Source organism: Dromiciops gliroides, chromosome 2, assembly GCF_019393635.1.
Source record: "Dromiciops gliroides isolate mDroGli1 chromosome 2, mDroGli1.pri, whole genome shotgun sequence".
NCBI lineage: Eukaryota > Metazoa > Chordata > Mammalia > Microbiotheria > Microbiotheriidae > Dromiciops > Dromiciops gliroides.
In genome coordinates this window covers 207,254,177-207,268,124 of record NC_057862.1, presented here as the reverse complement: position 1 = coordinate 207,268,124, position 13,948 = coordinate 207,254,177, and the positions used below count along the sequence as shown (strand labels likewise).

Here is a 13,948-nt window from a genome sequence, read left to right as displayed (position 1 = left end):
AGTATTCCTAGACAACACTCTAAGAATATAAATTACAGAAAAGATAAACGATATGTAGACTGGGGTTTAAGGGTGGGGAAAGGAGAATCGCCATACCTACTGAGGAGTGTCCTACATTTATGCCAATTACAGATACAGACTACTGATAATGACAATAAAAACAACTTTTTCAAAATGCCAAAGAATGTCTATCAATAATAAAAACAGGAAAGTACAAAAGAGATACTTTAATGTTGAACTTAGAAAAGCTTTACTTTTTATTGCTGTTATGACAATTTCAAATTTTGTAGCACTGTCATCAATTATTATTTTTCTAATATGAGATGAATCCATACAGGAAAAGATCAATTCAATCTGAATTTATTAAGTACCTATGGTGTTCCAAGAATTTGGGTTAGTTAGGTTATTAGGTATCCATGCCCTTAAAGAACTAATATTCTACCAAATCTATCAGTAGAAAATGGGATATATTAATTTAAGATCAAAATAGAAAACTTATAGGAAGGAGGAGGTTTACTCTGAATCTGAATGCTCATACTTCTGCCACCAAGTCTACATTTTGTAAAAATTAGTTTACCAGGGGGCAGCTGGGTAGCACAGTGGATAAAGCACCGGCCCTGGATTCAGGAGTACCTGAGTTCAGATCCGGCCTCAGACACTTACTAGCTGTGTGACCTTGGGCAAGTCACTTAACCCCCATTGCCCCGCAAAAAAAAAAAAAAAAAAAAAATTAGTTTACCAATTTGAGTCCATAACTAATTGAAATAATTTGTCAATCCATCAACAGAAAGTTCATAGTTTTAATTCTTTTGATGATGCCATGTTGTAGAACAAGTAGAAAATAAAATTTAAAAATAAATTGTCTATGCTACTGTTGTAAATTTGTATCACTATACCCCTTAAGGGGGGGGGAACACTTATAATCATACTTTATTCAATTATTTTATTATGAAAGTGTCATATTGTTTTTAGTGGAAGTATGGTACAGTCGAAGAGGCACTGAATTAAAAGTCAGAAAGTTTGACTTCTAATTTGAGTTTATCTACTATGTGACCATTTGGTTCTCTTATTTCATTCTCTGAAAATTGAACGATTTGAACTAGATAATCTTTAAATTCCCTTCCAGTTTATAGGATCCAAAGTAAGATTCAGAGAACATATATATGTATGTACGTAGGTAGGTAGATATGTGTATATGTATATGTGCATATATATAATACAATACACATATACATACATATAGTATTTTATATAAACCAGTATTGATGTTCCTAAAAGCAAAATATACATACAGTTTGACAGTCACAGAATTTTGTAGCCAAGAACCTTGGAGATCATCTAATCCAACTCCTTCAATTAACACTGTAGAGTTCTGAAGCAGTTAAGTGACTTTCACAGTCAGTGACTCTTAATCTCATGCCTTCTCATTTCAGTGTTTAGGTCACCACATTCTCTTCAGTCAATCTTCTGTAAATTTTGGATGGTTTCTAAATGCAGTTCTAACTTAGTTTAATGTATTTAAAGTCAAGGGCTGGAAGTAGAATGACTTGCACTTGAACGAGTGACTTAATCTTTCTGTGTTTTCATTCCTTGCTTATAATTAATAATAATTTGAAAGACTGCATGGTGTAGTAGATAGACATGCTCAGAGTCAAGAAGACCTAAGCTCAAATGCTGACTTTAGTGCCTTAAGTAACTCTTTAAGAATATAAGTTGGGGGAGCAGCTGGGTGGCACAGTGAATAGAATACCAGCTCTGGAGTCAAGAAGACCTGAGTTCAAATCAGCCTCAGACACTTAACACTTACGAGCTGTGTGACCCTAGGCAAGTCACTTAACCCCAACTGACTCACCAAAAAAATACACATACACACATATACATATATATATATATATATATACATATACATATACATATACATATACATATACATATATATATATATATATGTATTGCAAAGCATTTGCCAGTCCATTTTGATAAACAGAATTTCCTCAAGGGAAGTTCATTAAAAGGGCAAAACAGAGGGGCAGCTAAGTGGCACAGTGGTTAGAGCACTGGCCTTGGAGTCAGGAGTACTTGAGTTCAAATCTGGCCTCAGATACTTGACATTTACTAGCTGTGTGACCCTGGGCAAGTCACTTAAGCTGGTATTATTTAATCTATCTAAGCCTCAATTTCCACATCTGTAAAAGAAAGGTTTGGACTAGATGCCCTCTAAGGTTCCTTTTATCTCCAAATCTTATGATCCTAATTTCAAGGTATTAATATTCATGTTGGTAAAAATTACATATTATTCTTAATTATTTAAATGCTAAGTCTACCACTCCTCCCTTACCCAACATTTAAATTTCCAAATAAAAAGGGTTGGTTTCTTTTATCTGTATTGTAATCTAACCTGTGGAACTGGCACTTGGGGAGAGGGGGGTTATTTAGGAAAGTGTCTTTGATAAGAAATAGTGTTTATCAAAATCAGTGATATTATATATGGGGAAAACTAGAATCTTATTTTGAAGCTAACTGATATCTTACTGCCACAAAATAAATTGCAGCAACTTTCAAGTTTTCCAACAATAAAATTAACTAATATCTCTACCATAATAGTAATGACAGAGTTGGCACTTCAAAGCAGTCTTTTACATGCTATCTCATTTGAACCTCCCAACAACTATATAAGGATGATGCTATTATTAATCCCATTTTACAGATGGGGAAAGTGAGGATGAGGCTCAGCTCAAAAAACTTACCAAGGGTCACATAGACAAGTTTCTGAATCAAAATTTAAACGGGGGTTTCCGACTCCACATACAACACTCTATGTATTACTCTATGTAGCTGCCCCAAACTTCATAATACAGAATGTTTCTTTATTAATCTATCCTTTGTCATAATAACTATGCTACCATTAATTCTTCTTTGGTTTAATTCAACACGAACTAATATAGTCCATGGGTACGGTGCCATGTGATTCTCTTTAAGAGTATATAAAATTCTTCACTCAAGTAACTTTCAAAACTTCTCATTAATTTAGTGCCAACTTCATAAAATAAGTTAGTTACTACCAAGATTGAGACCCCATGTAGTTAATTTCAGCCCAGAACAGATTTTTATAATAGCTAAAAACAAGAATTTATAAAAAAAAGGTTTTGTCAGCATTAACTATAGGCCCAACAGCAGGAGCCAATATAATAAAAGTAGCAGTCTTCAACTGTAAAATTACTAATCCTGATAATACAGTACATTAAACATGCCATTTGCAATATATGCCAACCTAAACTACCACATATGGCATATCTATCTCATTATCACAGTTTGTGTTTTCATATGCAGAGCTGTTCTAGTTTTTAAACAAGATGTCAAATCCAACGTTCTATCTAAAAATGTGATGGTGTTTTGAAAGCAACATGACACGCCTTTTTTAAAGACATAAAAGTTCTAATTTCAAAAGCAGAGGTCATACTACTAATGCAGTTCAATTAGATTCAATTGGCTGATACTTACTAGTTAAGAAGGTATTATTAAATATAAAAAGAACTTTTATTAAGGGCAATAATTTCTAAATAAAGTATTTATTTCCATTTTTATACAGAAATGCTTTCTAAATTCAAAATTTCTATTCTAATATATCCTGTGTCATTTACAATTCAATATTGTAACAAGTGTAAAAGAAAGCTACATAGGTATGTTCCTATAGCTTCTCCCTCTTATTTTTGATCCACCCATCAGCATAGGAAGCTTCTAGTAAGGAAACTCCCTACACTTACACAGATAAGCAACTGTTCTACAATTCAAAGCCTGGGATAGTTGCTTAGGGCATTGAGAAGTTACATCCTCAGTCACATATGTGTTGGGGACAAACACACACACACACACACACACACACACACACACACACACCCCAGTATCCCTGTTCTAAACTGTTTTCTTCTACTTCAGAGTCTAGGAAAGTTGCAGAGGGCTGCAGAGGGTACCAAAAGGCTGGAATTTGAACTTGTCTTTCTGGCTTTAACCCAAGCTCTCTAACCATCATAGGACACTGCAAGTACTTTTTTTTTTCTATTTCCTTAAAACATTTCAAGAACAGTGGAATTTAAACAAAAGTTTGAAAGGGATCCTTTTACTTGTATTCTCTTCTTTATGTGCCTGTTAACCTTGAGCTTTACAATTGGTATTACCTAATCCTTAATAGCACTTCAATACAGATGACATGTGGAATATTTTGATTTCAAATCTCCAGCTGGTGCTTAATGTCACTTCAGCTGTTCATTTTTTAATGTTTCTCTGTATAAGTAGCTAAAGATCTCTCTTATTAATATGAAGTACCACACAGATTTTAAATCTTTTCCAAATTGAAAATAGTAGCAAATATTTTTCAGAAAGAATTGTCCTTCTGGAAATATTTAAATTTAAACCATTAGATTGTGAGCACCTTGATGAAAGGGACTGTTTTTTGCCTATCTTTGTATCCCACAGTTTAGCATAGTGCTCAGCACTTAGTAGACACTAAATGAATGTTAATTGACTGACTGATTTAAAATTAACAAAGCATCATTTGGGTGTTAGTCTATTAAATAATAATAAAACCCTACCAAATTTCTATAACTGAGAGTTAAAAATTTAAGGTGATGATGTGACACCAGTAACAAGAATTTAAAAATCAATTTTAAGTTTTGACAAGATGCATTCATTCTCCTAACACATCCCAATCATTTAGGCTTTTAACCTAAATTTTGTTAAATTTTTTTTTTTTTTTTGCAGGGCAGTGGGGGCTAAGTGACTTGCCCAGGGTCACACAGCTAGTAAGTGTCAAGTGTCTGAGGCCAAATTTGAACTCAGGTACTCCTGAATCCAGGTCCGGTGCTTTACCACTGCGCCATCTAGCTGCCCAAACCATGTTAAATTTAAAACACCTTCAGTAGGACAGTACTTCCCACAAATAGATGATTATATTCATTTACGGCTGTGATGAGTTGGCACAAAAACTAGATATTCTAGACATTTCTAAGAATTCCTAAGTGAAAACAAAATTTTTAACAGATCTTTGTTTTTCAGAATTATAAAATGGATAAAAGACCACTGTTCTGAGAACCCACTGATTTCTGCAATAGAGATTATGAACACATATACTAACAAGATTAAGTTGCAGAACAGGTGTAGACCTACAGTAGTAGAGGGAATTTCCTCAACATAGAATTTTGTATAAAAGTGAAATCACAAGTCCACTCCCTATCCCTAAGGAATAGGCAATATATATGTAAAAAATAAATATATCTGTAATGTAAAGTTATCAGATGCCAAATATAAATTTCTACTGCCTAAACTTCTTGATTTTTCACTCAAATACTTTTTACTAGGTTCCCTTATACCTTTTTGTTTTGCTTACTACTTTTTCTCTCAATTAACAACTCATAATTCTTCTATTTCTATTTCACAGGAGCTATATCATGAATGGTTCCTTCTTTCTTCCTAGATGGATAAGTTCAAAAAGGGGAAAGGCATTCTTTTCTCTGTCTCTATTTCAATTCAATGAACAATTGAATGTAGATAATCAGGGCTGCCCTCTGCTATCCCAGATACCATAAATGGTAAAACATCTGAATTCTGGTCACTTTAAGCATTAGATCTTGGGAGTCAGTATTGCATAATAGATGGAAAACAAGCCTCTAAAACAGGAGGGCCTGGGTTCAGATTAGACTTCTGACATATAGTAGCTGTGACCCTAGGCAATATATCTAACTGTGCCCCTTCTCTATCCCTAAAAAATTTCTGAATAGTTGTCCAACTCTATTGGTAACTGGAGTTTCTTTATTCTATTAATTTCACAGGTCTGGTCCTTATTCCTCCACCAGCCCCCCAAAAACATCATTAAATCATACAGTAGCACTGTAGACTTCATTGTTTTTACTTAATACATTAATGGCAAATTATTTTGCAAAGATCTTAATATTACTTTAAAAATACCTCATCAGTCTCTATAGTTATAATTTGCTTTTTCCTCACATACTAAATTACATACAAAATGTGTAAAACTAATGTGTAACACTAAACTAACAGACTTTAAAACAAAGTATATAATGTGGAATCAACCATGGAAACATTGAAAAACTGATACCTATTTCATCTCAAAAGTGTCAGGAATTTTCATTTTTCATTTGATAATGATGAAATGAAATGAAACTATCTCCACTAACCCTAGAAGTCTCTCACCTTAATAACTAAACACATGACTTGATCTCATAGCCCAGAAAGTCTAATTTCCTAAATAAAAAAGGCTTGAAATAAACCAATCCCAATATAACATCATAAATTATAAACAATTACTATTATTAATAATAGCAACTAACATTTACATAGCACTTTGTTTAAAAAGCAATTTGCATATTATTTCATTTGATTAAGGAAACTGACTGCTATATTAAACTAAGGACAGCAACATATCTACACTCTATTTTGAAATCTTACATTTAATTAGCCTGTATGCTTCACAATTTGCTGAACAGATGAGACATCTAAGTAATAACTAACAAGAACAACCAACATTTATGCAGTGCTTAAGGTTAGCAAAGTATGTATGTTAACTCATTTGTTCCTCACAACAACCCTGAGTAGAAGGTGTTATTTGTATTCTATCTTAAAGATGGGAAAACTGAGGCACAGAGAGATTAAGCAACTTCCCCAGGGTAACATGATTAGTGTCTAAGGCTGGATTCGACCTCAAGTTTTCCTGACTCCAAGTCAGACTCTCTATCCATTGTGATACGGCTTCTACATATTAGCTTTGTGACTCTGACCAACTGTAACATAATCCTTTAATCCATAGTTTCTTCATCTGTAAACTGGGGATAATACTTGGAAAGTGCTTATGAAAATTTCAAAGTACCTAATAAATGTGAGTTATTATAATTTTACATAGTCCCTGTCATATTACTAATAGAATATGCCCCTTCAGAAAAGGGATTTTTGGGGAAAACATGCAAAAATCAACAGACCTATAAATTTGAATATTCATGAATATACAGTGCATATGGAGTGTGACATTTGTACACACTTTTAAAAGTACACATTAGGGACAATAAACAGGTTATTTAAAAAACATCACCAACACATCAGTGACCACACTTTCAGTTCCATCCATTTAGCTTAAAAGCAATCAGACACCTTGTTTCTGACAACCTGTATCATATAAATGTGTTTCGGGAAATGTTCTGGATGGGTTTCCCCCACCAGCAGACAAAGAGTGAATAGCTTTTGCTTATTTCATGAAAAGCCAAATCTAATTCTTCATGACCCTATATTTAGGGTTTTCTTGGTGAAGATAGTGGAGTGGTTTGCCATTTCCTTCTCCAGCTCATTTTACAGATGAAGAAACTGAGGCAGAGTGACTTGCCCAAGGTCACACAGCTAGCAAGAGTGTGAGGTCAGATCTGAACTCAGAAAGATTAGTTTTCTGACTCTGGGTCCAACACCCTATCCACTGTGCCACCTACCTACTCTAATCTAAATTTAGGTGATATTTTTAGTTGGGTAATTAATTTGTGACGTCCACAGCATTATATCTTGGAGCTGGCCTAGGAAAAGGCTTCATGGAACTCTTAACTTCTTCCTATAACCACAGAATTATTTTCCATAGTCCACTATCCCTATTCCACACCTTTCTCACTTGCTTATTAATCTCACCCACTGACCTTTCCTTTTTTCCATTTTAAAATAGTTGGTCTGTGTTTCCCCTGAGTTAAACTGAAACATATATGTAAATTATCTTTTGCTTTATTAGAAAGCAAAAGATGAATGTACTATGGATCTATTTCAACACATATTATAAGCATACAACCCAATTCCAGATAAATAATTGGTACAGGAGAACACCAAGTAAGGAAGCTGTAAAAAAAATGTTTTAAAGAACTTGGTATCATATTTTACAATTATGGGAGGTATTAAATAGTCCTTAAGCTTCTATCACAGAAAAAAAAAAGATTAGCAATGCTAATTAGTCTGCAAAGGGTCATTTTCAACAAAATAATCAGATATTAAACTGATTACTAAAGCTTTTTATAACAATTAATAATTGTTCGAGATAAGGCATCTGATTTTAATTGTATATGCTTGAGATTATCTGTGTCTTTTAATAACTAGTCTTCCCAAATATAGGATCATAAACTCCTGGCCATATACACAATATTCAAGTATCACAAAAAATCATAAAAACAGCAAAAACAAAGTATCCATTAGAGAATATGTGAAAAAAACATTTTGATATGTCAATTCTGAATACTCTCTTTTTATTCTAATATCTCATTTCTTCTACACATAAAAATGAAAAAACAAAGTGGGAAAGTGATGAAAGCAAAGTAAATCCATGAAAAAGTGGGGAAATGTATCAGATTAATAGAAATCAAATCACCCAAGACACATTTCCATTTTCAAATCATCACAAATGTAGGAAGGGAACAAATAAACAAACAATATTTCAGCAAGGCAATATAATTGGGTCTATTTTTCGGTACAAGTTACTACCTAACTAGCACCTTTTCTTTTGTCTTTCAATATTTCAAGCCAAGTGATAAAACAGTTATTTTTGAAATCTCTTCTTTGCCTTTGTCTTAGTAAACAAAACAGCATTATACATGAAGAGAATTAATTCAAGTGGGGTTTGCTCTTAGTGCCATAAAAAAGGCAGAGGGAAGGTGAAGAAAGTAAGTAGAGTTCTAACATTTTATGGTTCTATATTTGTAGTACTACAGAATCTAACATCAACCAACATATTGAAATTTGTAATCTGGTTAACTTAATAATTTTTCCTAAATGCTACATTCAAAAGACCTTGCCAGGACCTCAGTTTCCTCATGTGTAAGATCAAGTGTTGGACTAGGTTACTCATAACCTCTCTTCTAACTGTAAAATGTGTGATTCCTATGAAATGATCAAATGCATTTCAATAGAAAGGTACTCTAACAAATAAGTGTTTACAGATCATTAACCACTTCACAGACAATATGGCAGAGAACTTTAAAACACTGCCAATTAAGGCATTGCCAATTAAGTATGGATAAAACATCTATGAACTTACAGAATTTAATGAGAACATATAACTCAATTTATGAAAAACTTATAGTCTAACTTTTCAGCAACATATATATGGTTTAAAAAGTTAAACATTCCTCTCATAAAGGATTGTATTCTAAGTCATGATTACCAAATGGTCTCATAAAGAATGCAATTCACATTTCAGAGCATACAGGAAATGCCAATAAATACTTGTGAACCAATAATGGACAATATCAAAGATACAAGTTAACCACAAAGAATTTATTATATATAAAAAAGAACTCTGGTGTCTGACTTTTAAGGTATATCTTCAGAGTCAAAGATTACAAGCTATTTGTTGAGAAAAACTAAATATTTAAATACTTAATATAAAACACAAATCTCTTAAGTTCCCCGACTCTAGCTAGCCATACATATATATTACTTCATTCATAATATAACCATTTATTAGGAAAGTATTGCCTGAGAATCAGTAATCTAGAAAAATTCACTTTCCCTCTCTGGACCTCAGTTTCCTACTCTCTTATATAAGCAGGTTTGATTCTATGGCAATAAAGGACTTTTCCAGTTCTAAATATGATCTATGGTTCTATATTATTTATTGTGTACCAAGTATACCACAAGAAAATTAAAAGTCGCAGAATTCTTACAAAAGTATTTGTTATGTAAATACTGAATCGTATATGGAGCCAGGAGAATTTAATTAGAAACCTTCACACTTTAAGTTTCAAATTTTAATCCATTTCTCATAAAAAATTTGAATTTAAAAATAATGTTCATGCCAGTAAAATCAAGGGGTAACTGCTCCCAAATATGCAAATTTCCAAGAGAATTAAAGTGAAGCTATTTAAGAAATGAAATTTAATATGAAAATAGCAAAAGCTAAAAGAAGAGAATAAAGGGAAACAAAAAGCATTGGTAAAGTCAAAAGAACCACTGGAAAAAATAAATACAGCAAGAGCCTCTAGGCCTGTAATAAAGGAAAGAGGATTGTGAATTTGATGTAGAACAAAAAAAAAAAAAAGGAAGCTATGATGTAATCGATGTAATTTTTTTTTGAGTTGACTTTGGTTTTGGGGGATAGCAATTTGAATCTAAATGGGAAAGAGTTGCATTTCAGAAATAAAAATTTAAAACCATATACTTTGGCAAAACGCTAGATCTACAATGGAAGAAATTCATCAACCTGAGGCAGGAACACAGGGAAATTGCATGAATAGCCAGAAGTGAGAGAAAGGTAAAACAAGTACTATACATCTTAATTAGATTATGGAATATATAGTTGTTATAGCAGTACCCTATCAAATCTGAAAGGAGTTTGATAATCAATAGTCTTGATAAATTGACACAAGCACAAACAACACTGAATAAAACAGGAAACCTAGGTTCAGATAAATGCCCAAAACCCCTACAAAATCAAACAAGACCAAGGACAAAGATAACAAAAATATAAATGTCCTATGCTAATCAAACTTATTTAAAGCCAGTTTAAATTAATCCAACAATCCCACTAACATCAACATGTCATTAACATCAGCCTTCCTTAAATGAGCTGCTGTTAGTTTTACCTCACATTATACAATTTACTCATAGAATTAAAGAAATATCAATCCAAAAACTTTATAACTAGCCAACTTTGATAATAAAGTTGATGATAACAATAGATTCAAACTTTGAAGAAATAAGACCAACAAACTACCCCTAAAATATCTGGAAGAAATTACTGTATGGTGACAAATCTAAGTTCGGGAGGATTTTATCAAACTAAACTTTCTCCAAAATCTACCAGAGTTGAGATTAAATGATGTGCCTTACTGCTGAATCAAGGAATAGACATAGGTATATTATATCACTGTACTTTCAAATAATATCTAAAATATGTATTACTAAAATTTATTATTAGATACAGGTATGCAAAATACCCATTATTGATAGCATTGACTTTTTTCCATAATTTAGTGGTGTCTCAACCTTTTAGCCAAACCAAAGATGTCTATTCCTTCTTTTGAGTTGCCAAAATAATGAACTCTTTAAAAAGAGTGATGACAAAGTCTAATTTCTGCTCAATTTATGTCCTAAAGCTCTACATCATCAAAATTTTAGAGAAGACTATATGTCACTTTTTTTCATGTTTTGGGACGGCAGTATCAATGAAATCAAATAGCCAGATTAAAAAAGGACTTCCATTTGGTAGAGGATCAAAATAAAAATATATACAAGTTTTAAAACTTGAAAACTGATTTGAGATTATTGTATTCATGAGTATAGTTTTTCATTCTGTAGTAACATTATTCTATGGTAAGCATTATAGTATACATAGCACTTGAATGTATAATCAACTTGATACTCTTCAAAACTATTTAAATCAGAAAGGTAGTTACCCCTAAAGCCTTCAAGATATTTGTTATCTTAAAGAAGTGTATAATGCTACTCTCTTATTTAAAAATTTGAGTTTTGAAAAGAGATTGTGAATATACCACATACCAGTAAGAGGGACCAGTGTGTCATGGAATATGTAAGAAAACTACTAAAACCTTAATTTACCAATAATGAAACTGGTAAAAGTGATCAAGAATATTTCATTTTCATACCAAATAATCTTACCTGTATCATTTTGTTCTTAAAAAACTCAAGATATTGATTTCAATTTTCATCTGATCCTGTCAACGATGCCATGACAGGCCCTGCAGGAAGCAGCAAAAGATCAATGATGGAGCGCAAATTTCATGTGTTCTCACAACCAGATTCTACCAGAGGGTATCCACACAGTTATTTAAAAATGCTAAATATTAAAAATATCTCAGCCTGTGTCACCAAATTATTTATTTCAGGTGGCCCTTTTGTCCTTTATTAAGTTTATTCATTGTATTCATGAAATACTAACAACTAAAGATGACTGGCAATTATGTATGTGAAATTTCTGAGTGCCAATTTTAGGTGACTGACAGATCCCTATGTCAGAAGAAATCCTTAGAGAAGGATAAGCAGTTAATTTCAACATTAGGTAGAATTAGGAACAAAGTATCATTAAAATTAAGCTGGAGGATATAATAAACATTTTGAAGAGTTAAAAGATGGAACACTACTTTTCACTATACTTCTTGACCAGAGAAGTTTAATTTCATGTCGTCCCCTTATTCATTACAAGAGACAAAGTATACCACTTAATGAAACTAATTAAAATACTTTCTTCCAAATTAAATTTTCCTTGTGTCTGGTAAATAAATAATAAAAATTTCTGGGAAAAAAATTATGCTATCAGTCATTCTAGAAAAAAACAAAAGTACAAATTTAGAATCCAACTTTGAATTATACTTCAATAACTGATGATAAAGTAACAAATTACTAATGTTAACAGAATTTAAAAGAGTCAACAGTGTTTATTAAACACCCTATTCACCTAAAGTAGAACCCAATTATCTAAAAAGAAAATGATCATCTCAAATCTAGTATGAAAATTATATTTACATTATGAATTTAAAAAGAAATTAATGTATATTGACATGAGGCCTATATGTGCAGATTTGGAATCATAACTGAAACTCCTCTTACTAAATTCAGTGTAGCCACTCAAATATGGTTCATTTAACAAAAGATTAAGGTGCAAAGTATTTCAAATAGATTCAAGAGGAACCCCCCCAAAAAAAGTTCAAACTAGTTTCTCAGAGAATAATTGTTTCCTAAACTTTTTTTTTTAAGTTGGACAATTAAATTTTGGTTTTACTTGTTAAACAAAGCTGTGCTCAAAGATGAAGTTTAAAAGAACTTGCCAATCACCTTCCATGTACCTCTATTGTCACGTGTGCAGGAACACAAAATACCTGGCAAATTTTAGTGCTATGATAAATTGTTCTAATCAAAAAGCACCAGTATTAGTGATAGTAAAAAAATAGAATCATTTTAAGATGCATATTTCACTTACTAAGATTAATTTATTTAGATTTTCCCTACAAACTTATTTCTACCTACCTTTATTCAAATTTTTAAATTGTTTTTATCATCACAATATTTTTTTATTCCTCCCCATAAGATTCTACTTTTTCCATTGTTTTTGACAAATTCCTCCCTTTGGGATGTAGATTTTAAAATAAATTACCCTGTTAAGAGACAAATATGTGGACATGTCTATTCTATATATTTAAAAAACTAGACCAAGAGAGAAACTTTACTAACATCATCATCAGAAAGGATTGGAAAAGGTGTCCTCTCCATTTCTGGTGTGCAGAGTTTGATAGCATGACGCTGCGGCCTCTGAGGGTCAGATTAATTAAGCTTCAGAGCAGCTGCAATGCAACGTGAGAAGCACGCTGCCACAGTTCTCACCAGTCCAGCCCAATTACCTGTAGTATTTCAGCACTGGACGAGTGACAACCACCCCTCTTCTACAAAGTCACTTGTTCCCACTGGTCTACTGATAAATGTTAGAACAAACTAACCTCTTTTTGAGAAGGGCTGCATAGCTGAGTGCACCTGCTGCAGGCTGCAATGATGAGTCCCAGAGAGATGTTTGTCAGTCAGATCTCTGCAGATGTTGTTTAACTTTATGCTAGAGCTGTATCCAAAGATGGAAATGAGATGGCAATCAGGCACAAACCTCCCACCCCATCCCCCAGTGCTATTTCTAAAAGCTGCACTAACTCATAAAAGTTGTGCTTTTACCAAAATTACTATACTAGACTGAAAAAAAGATCAGAAAAAGAAAAAAGAAAGAAAACCAAAGGCTGTATCATTGTTTATGGAGGGGAATACTTTTGTATCCCTTATGAAGAAATCTTTTTTTTTAAACAAGGGACTGAACTTTAATTAGTGGGTTACATTATGTAATATGTTTTAAATGTCCCTTTCTTTTAAGTCTACAATGGAAAGAATATGCCTGTAGACAGTTTTGTTTTTTGTTGAATTT

At 32.6% G+C, this 13,948-nt stretch overlaps 1 protein-coding gene across 7 annotated transcripts in view; it reads right to left on the bottom strand.

Annotated features, from left to right (window-relative positions):
* Positions 1-13,948, bottom strand: part of NOVA1 (NOVA alternative splicing regulator 1) — a 170,845-nt gene that overhangs the window by 149,560 nt on the left and 7,337 nt on the right. Inside the window, exons 2-3 of one of the 7 annotated variants that reach the window (XM_043983491.1) lie at positions 13,482-13,597; positions 11,650-11,729 (exon numbers count right to left, since the gene is read on the bottom strand). The exons of the other annotated variants lie outside the window; for them this stretch is intronic. The gene's annotated coding sequence lies outside the window, so the exon portion shown is untranslated. The remainder of the gene's footprint in view (positions 1-11,649; positions 11,730-13,481; positions 13,598-13,948) is intronic. 7 annotated transcript variants of the gene reach the window in all.